We start from the raw sequence: 8,553 nt of genomic DNA, 5'->3' as shown, positions 1-8,553 counted from the left end.
CCCCACGCGTTACGTCAATGGTCACTTGACTTACTCATGGGTCACTCCCCATCAGTCCTCAGCTGTTGGTATTTATAGTCAGTGAGGCTGACAGGTAAAAACGGGAGCAAAGGAGTGATTGCACATCGTCATCATTGCTGGCATTCAAAGGATTAAACATGCATTGTACATAATATCTAATGCATGTTAGCAATTTTAATAAGAACTTAAATATTTAAAACTTTATCTAAAAACTTTACCGATTTTGGCTTTAATAGACACTGAGGATATGCATCAAAGGCATAGCAGCCTCTAGTGGCTAAAACACAGTATTACATCTTATATTGCAAAACTTACTCAAGCAATCAATTAGACACAGATATAATCGCATTATTAACATACACTTATAAATATACAATAACAATCCCAGATATATATTGCGGTTAGAGAACCCTTTAAGTGCTGAAAGATTAAATTAAAATTATGATTTAAAATTTAAAATTTAAAATATATATAAAAATATATATAAAAATATAAAAATACAGAGAGGAATTAATACATTATCACGAATACTTAATTAGTTATCAGAGATGAAACAATTGAGGTCAAATTCTATATTTAACCCATTGGGCGATAAAGACCTCATTTCGTGTATCCATCTTGATTCTGTTTGGCTTAAAGTCCGTACCATATGGCTACCTCTCCAATGGGGGTTATATTTAGCAATGGCCCAAAATTTGAGATCTTTAGGATTCATATTATGGCAGGAAGCGAAATGACGCGACACATTATGATTCGGAAAGCCCTTTTCAATATTTTGAACATGTTCCCTGAGCCTTTTCCATAGAGGTCTTTTTGTGCGACCAATGTACTGCAGAGAGCACGAACATTGTAGAGCATAGACAACACCCTCCGTCCTACATGTTATTAAATCTTTTATTTGGTATTCCTTTTGTGTAACATTGGACGTAAAGCTGGAACATTTTTGACCATTAAAATTGGTCTTTTTGCAGGCAAAACACCTTTTACAAGGAAAGAAACCTTTTCCCTGAAAAAAGGTAAGAGTATTTGATTTGGTGGGGGGATCGGGTACATTTTTTGCCACCAAATCCCTCAAAGAGGGAGCACGTCTGTAAATTACCCTTGGCATACTTGGAAGTATACATTGCAGCTGTTGATCAGCTTGCAATATAGACCAATGCCGTTTTAAGATCAATTCCAGTTGTCTATGTTGGACATTATAGTCCAAGATTATGGGTATATTATCATCCATGATTTTATTTGTGATCTTATCTTCAATTAGTGTCTCTCTCGGTATGTCTAACACGTTTTTTATTTGCGTCTGTATGAAGCTGCTGTCATATCCTTTTTTGGTGAATCTCTCGCCAATCCAGTAAATACCAACAGCTGAGGACTGATGGGGAGTGACCCATGAGTAAGTCAAGTGACCATTGACGTAACGCGTGGGGGAGGAGCTACGAGCGGGACAGTGGATCCGAATGAGTAGATGCAACATCAGCTGAGCGGCCCTATGGAGGATTGGTGCATTGGATATCCATGCTGTGTTTTAACGGCGGTAGCGTGAGTGTGCCATTCTAGAGGAATATCTTTTGCTTGGTTCTTTTTGGTGCCATACCATCTGTGCAATGAGCTGTCTCCTTTTCTTTTCATGAGCGGTGTCTGTGTGGAGGAGAACCCCCCCATCTGTGAAGCAGGAGTGGTTTTGTGATTACATCGTTTAATCCTATCACTACACTGAACTGGGTGTTGCTGTTTTAATTGAAACACTGGTGCACATCTTATACACAATTGGACATAATTTGTGGATTTGTTCCTTATTGTTTTTTGAATCACTGTTTAGCACGGTTGGCATAATTAAGTTAATAATTAGCGCATTATTTTATATTATACACATCTTTACTTTGTTTGACCCACTACCAAATATTTTTGCAGCTTTTTATTATTTGGTGATTTATTAATGTTATATGTTTGAGTATTTAATTTAGCGCTGTAGTTATTTTTACACATTTTCTCACTGGTCATCCTTTCACTATTAGCAGCAAAATTATGGATATATTCAAATTTATTGAGAACCGCACTGTTGATTTAAAAGATGTGTTCACCACCAAACCTGTTTCTGAAGTGGGTGACCTTGATACCACTTTTAGAAAGTTTGGACACTTAATGGAGAAGAAAGTGAGTGTATGGTGGGACCTCACAACCCATGAACAATATATAAAAGAAGGTATTGTACCGCGGAGACTAAGATGGGATGTACCAATAAATGATGGTCTTCTAGATAAAGATTCCATAGAAGAATGGTATCAATTTTTTAATATAAAAGGGACAGAAGTGTTACAATTTTTAATCAAACGGAAACAAAGAAAACTTTCCATGATTAATAAACAGATTGCAGAGTGCAAAGTGTTTCTAGATGAGCATAAGGAAAGCACGTCCTTTTTAACACTCACAGCCCAATTAAATAAAGTTTTAGAACAAAAAGATATTGAAATTAAACAACGGAAGAAGAGAAAATATCTTAGGGATACCAATGATTATAAACAGCACCAAACCTTCAAGTGGCAAATTAATCTCAAGGATAGCAATAGGGGATCAATTTCATCATCCCCGGATAGGGAGGTTCGAATAGTTTCCCCAAGGAGAGAGATGAGATATAGATCTCCGGAACCCACCAGTAGTAATGGAGGTGAGGATGGTAGATTGTATAGGGACAACCCTAATGGCTATGGTTCCAGTAATCCACCAAGATCATCAAGAAATGATCACAATGAACCAAGAACCCCAAAACCCTGGTGGGGGAATAAGAACAATCAGAAACCAAGATCTAAATCCCCGAGAAAACCGGCTTGGAAAAACAAGAATAATCAAAAACAGTCTAAACCCCCACAAAATCGACAGGATTACCAAGGGGGACAACAGTACGGTTACCAACAGGATCACCAGTACTATACACATGACTGTAGGGATCCGAGGGATAATTACCCCCAACAGCAATCTAGACCGCTATCCCAACAATATAACTATGGGAGCTCAACTCCCAGGGATTATTATCAGTATGATAATAGAAGAAGTCCCATACCCACGCTGAATAAATATGAACCGTTGGGGAATTACAGAGAGGAAAATGATTCACGTTCTTTTTTAGAGTATCGTCGGAGCGAGAGAACTCCTCCTCGGTACGATCAAACGACACATATGCGAAGTCCAAACGAAAGAGAGGATGTAGAGGCGGATACAAGATCCAACAAAAGAAGAAAAGTATAGTAGGGGAGGGTATTTATAATATTAGTGGAATTGAACTAACACGCACGGAACTTTTAACTCTGGATAAAGGGCTTAAGTTTGCACCAAAACGCAACTTAAGCAAATTTGATGTCTATGTAGATATACAGAAGTATACCAGGAAGCTTAATATCAAAAAATATATGATGAACCAACCTATTAAAGGAATACAGGATCAAAATCTTTTGGGGAGAGTTCAACATAGCCAATTGAGGAATAGATCATTATTTAATCCCCAAGTCCATAATAATGAACATGTTGAAGTGTTTAATAAATTGGTTCTCAGAGACCTGGACAAATTGAAAGTAAAAAAAGTCCCTGATTCTACAAGTATACATAAAGGAATAAAAGAATTAGAGGAAAACAAACAGGTCATAATTAGACCTGCGGACAAAGGAGGAGCTATAGTGGTACTTTCAAAAGAATACTACTACGAAGAATTGGAAAATCAACTGCAAGATTCCAGCACATATATTAAATTGAGAGGAAATCCTACCAATGAATACAAGGAAGAACTAATTGATTTGGTACAAAGAGGAAAGGAAAAAGGAGTACTCCATAAAAGAGAATCCAAGTACCTAGTCCCTGATAATTGTAGGGTTCCTATTATATATACAATTCCGAAGATTCATAAGGACCCTTTAAGACCCCCAGGGAGACCCATTATTAACGGTATTCAGTCCATAAATGCAAGATTAGGACAGTATGTAGATAAGTTCATTCAACCCTTGGTCCCACAAACTAGGGCTTACCTAAGGGACACCAAACATTTGATCCAGATTTTGGACACTGTAAAGGTTGAAACATCGGAGAACTACCTACTAGCAACAGCTGATGTGTCCTCGCTCTACACTATTATAAATCATGTAGAAGCAATCCAGGCATCGAAATGGGCTTTAAATAAATTTGGGTCACTTGTGTCTAGACAGAATAGATTTGTGTTGAGATGTTTGGCATTCGGCCTACAACACAACTATTTTTGGTATAGACAAAAGTATTACCGGCAATTAAATGGCATTGGTATGGGAGCTAAATATGCACCTAGTGTTGCCAATGTCTTCATGGCCGAGTGGGAGGAAGTTGCAATTTATCAGAACTTGCCAGATCAATTGGTTTTATATAAAAGATTCATTGATGATTGTATTCTTATATGGAAGGGAGATGCGGAATCATTGGTTCAATTCTTTGATAAATTGAATCTAAACCAGAAAAATATTGTACTTACCTATACCATCAATGATAAAAAGATACAATTTCTGGATTTAGAAATTTCACTTGAAGCTCAGAAGATCATTACTAAAACCTTTTTCAAACCGGTAGAACGGAACAGCTATATCCCGGTAGATAGTTGCCATCATGATCCATGGCTCATTAACATACCGAAAGGCCAGTTAGTAAGAATCCGCAGGAATTGTACCGACTCTCAGACCTATCTGGAACAAGCCAACTGGATTGGCGAGAGATTCACCAAAAAAGGATATGACAGCAGCTTCATACAGACGCAAATAAAAAACGTGTTAGACATACCGAGAGAGACACTAATTGAAGATAAGATCACAAATAATATCATGGATGATAATATACCCATAATCTTGGACTATAATGTCCAACATAGACAACTGGAATTGATCTTAAAACGGCATTGGTCTATATTGCAAGCTGATCAACAGCTGCAATGTATACTTCCAAGTATGCCAAGGGTAATTTACAGACGTGCTCCCTCTTTGAGGGATTTGGTGGCAAAAAATGTACCCGATCCCCCCACCAAATCAAATACTCTTACCTTTTTTCAGGGAAAAGGTTTCTTTCCTTGTAAAAGGTGTTTTGCCTGCAAAAAGACCAATTTTAATGGTCAAAAATGTTCCAGCTTTACGTCCAATGTTACACAAAAGGAATACCAAATAAAAGATTTAATAACATGTAGGACGGAGGGTGTTGTCTATGCTCTACAATGTTCGTGCTCTCTGCAGTACATTGGTCGCACAAAAAGACCTCTATGGAAAAGGCTCAGGGAACATGTTCAAAATATTGAAAAGGGCTTTCCGAATCATAATGTGTCGCGTCATTTCGCTTCCTGCCATAATATGAATCCTAAAGATCTCAAATTTTGGGCCATTGCTAAATATAACCCCCATTGGAGAGGTAGCCATATGGTACGGACTTTAAGCCAAACAGAATCAAGATGGATACACGAAATGAGGTCTTTATCGCCCAATGGGTTAAATATAGAATTTGACCTCAATTGTTTCATCTCTGATAACTAATTAAGTATTCGTGATAATGTATTAATTCCTCTCTGTATTTTTATATTTTTATATATATTTTTATATATATTTTAAATTTTAAATTTTAAATCATAATTTTAATTTAATCTTTCAGCACTTAAAGGGTTCTCTAACCGCAATATATATCTGGGATTGTTATTGTATATTTATAAGTGTATGTTAATAATGCGATTATATCTGTGTCTAATTGATTGCTTGAGTAAGTTTTGCAATATAAGATGTAATACTGTGTTTTAGCCACTAGAGGCTGCTATGCCTTTGATGCATATCCTCAGTGTCTATTAAAGCCAAAATCGGTAAAGTTTTTAGATAAAGTTTTAAATATTTAAGTTCTTATTAAAATTGCTAACATGCATTAGATATTATGTACAATGCATGTTTAATCCTTTGAATGCCAGCAATGATGACGATGTGCAATCACTCCTTTGCTCCCGTTTTTACCTGTCAGCCTCACTGACTATAAATACCAACAGCTGAGGACTGATGGGGAGTGACCCATGAGTAAGTCAAGTGACCATTGACGTAACGCGTGGGGGAGGAGCTACGAGCGGGACAGTGGATCCGAATGAGTAGATGCAACATCAGCTGAGCGGCCCTATGGAGGATTGGTGCATTGGATATCCATGCTGTGTTTTAACGGCGGTAGCGTGAGTGTGCCATTCTAGAGGAATATCTTTTGCTTGGTTCTTTTTGGTGCCATACCATCTGTGCAATGAGCTGTCTCCTTTTCTTTTCATGAGCGGTGTCTGTGTGGAGGAGAACCCCCCCATCTGTGAAGCAGGAGTGGTTTTGTGATTACATCGTTTAATCCTATCACTACACTGAACTGGGTGTTGCTGTTTTAATTGAAACACTGGTGCACATCTTATACACAATTGGACATAATTTGTGGATTTGTTCCTTATTGTTTTTTGAATCACTGTTTAGCACGGTTGGCATAATTAAGTTAATAATTAGCGCATTATTTTATATTATACACATCTTTACTTTGTTTGACCCACTACCAAATATTTTTGCAGCTTTTTATTATTTGGTGATTTATTAATGTTATATGTTTGAGTATTTAATTTAGCGCTGTAGTTATTTTTACACAAAACCTATGAATGAATATCCAGTGCAAATCAACCAATGTATTGCAATGTTTTTGACATTTTTTTTTGACATTTTTTTAACAATATATTAACACACATTTTATTACTTTTACATTTTATATTATAATATAATGTATATATATATATATATATATATATATATATATATATATATATATATATATATATATATATTACACATTTAATTACAAACATTCCCCATCCCCCTTTGCAGTCCCCTTCTTCCATCTCCTCCCCGGTCCTCCACCATCTTACTCCCCTTCTTATTCACTTTTCTGCCCATACTTCTGAGTATTTCCTTGTATTCTTAAATGTAGACCAGTTTTCCCACATGTTTTCAAATCTTCCTACCTGTTCTTCCTCCCTCCTATTTGGAAATTCCATTTTATAAATATACTCAATCCTATTAAACCATTCCCTTCTCATCCTTGTCATGGGTCTTTCGTTATCCTGTTATTTTTGGTATCATGCCCTTGACGGCGTTTATTAAATACGATAATAGCAAGTGGAGTCTGTGAAAACGGACATATATGTGTTAAAGAGGCCTAAAGGATGGAGGTATAGATTGGGTGACAGAGAGATGGATGATGCAATAGAGCAAAGCATGGTGGGATGTGAGCAAGACAGAGCAATGGAGGGATGGTGCAAAGGATGGAGGGATAGAGTTATGGAAAGAAAGAGGGAGAGGCGAAATAATAGAGGAATGAAAGTGATGGAGGATAGAAAAGGTGGAGGGATATAATGTGGTGGATGCGGGCGTGTCGGTTGCCTTGGTGCTGCTCGACCTGTCCGCAGCCTTTGACACTGTGGATCACTCGATCCTGCTTACCAGACTCGAGTCCACTTTTGGGCTAAGTGACACTGCCCTTGCTTGGTTCCGTGATTTTTTAACAGCTCACACCCACCAAGTTAAGATGGGCACTTTTCTATCCCCGATTACCACAGTGGAGAACGGGGTCCCTCAGGGATCCGCCCTGTCCCCCATTCTCTTCAACGTTTATCTTAGGCCTCTACCCGACATTATTGCCAAACATGGTCTCTGGTTCCATATGTACATGGACGAGGTCCAGCTGGTAGCTGATGATCTAACTTACTCAAACATGCCCTTAAGATTGGCCAATTGCCTGCACGATATTTTCCACTGGATGGCTATCAACAAATTGTGCCTTAACGGTAACAAAACAGAGGTCATGATAGTTGGAAAAGGCAAGACCGACTTTCTTCAAAATTGGCCCACTGAGTTGGGCTTGACGCCAAATCCGAAAGATAAGGTGACTGTCTTGGGGGCTATTCTTGACGAAAAACTAAGTATGATTCCCCAGGTCAAACAATCGGTTTCGAGAGCCACCCACTTTTTACGACTTATCCGCAAGACCAAACACCTCCTGACCCAAGATCAAAGGAAAGACTTAGTCCAGGCTCTAACGGAGTCCTACTAGGCATCCCCATCAAATGGTCCAAGAAACTGCAGCTGGTGCAGAATCAAGCAGCCAGGCTTATTTTTAATCTCCAAAAACAAGATCATATCAGCCCTGTGCTTAAAGAACTCCACTGGCTTCCTGTTACAAAACGTGCAGATTTTAAAATCCTCTGCCTGATCTACAGGGGTTTCTATCAGCTGGGTCCACAGTTCTTATCAGATCTGACCCCACACTATATACCCAGACGCTGTCTCCGTTCAGCCGACAAAGCCCTAATCTCTGGCAATACCGACAGGCTAATTTCCATAGGAGGAAAACGGATTGGCTCTGCGGGGGCAACTCTCTGGAACCAAATCCCGCTTAACATTCGCATTTTCCCAAGCCTATATATGTTCAGGAAAAAGCTGAAGACCTGGCTATTCCGTCAAGCATTCCAATCCTAGGCCAATATTT

Source organism: Rana temporaria, chromosome 4 (genome assembly GCF_905171775.1).
Source record: "Rana temporaria chromosome 4, aRanTem1.1, whole genome shotgun sequence".
NCBI lineage: Eukaryota > Metazoa > Chordata > Amphibia > Anura > Ranidae > Rana > Rana temporaria.
This window is presented reverse-complemented; position numbering follows the sequence as displayed.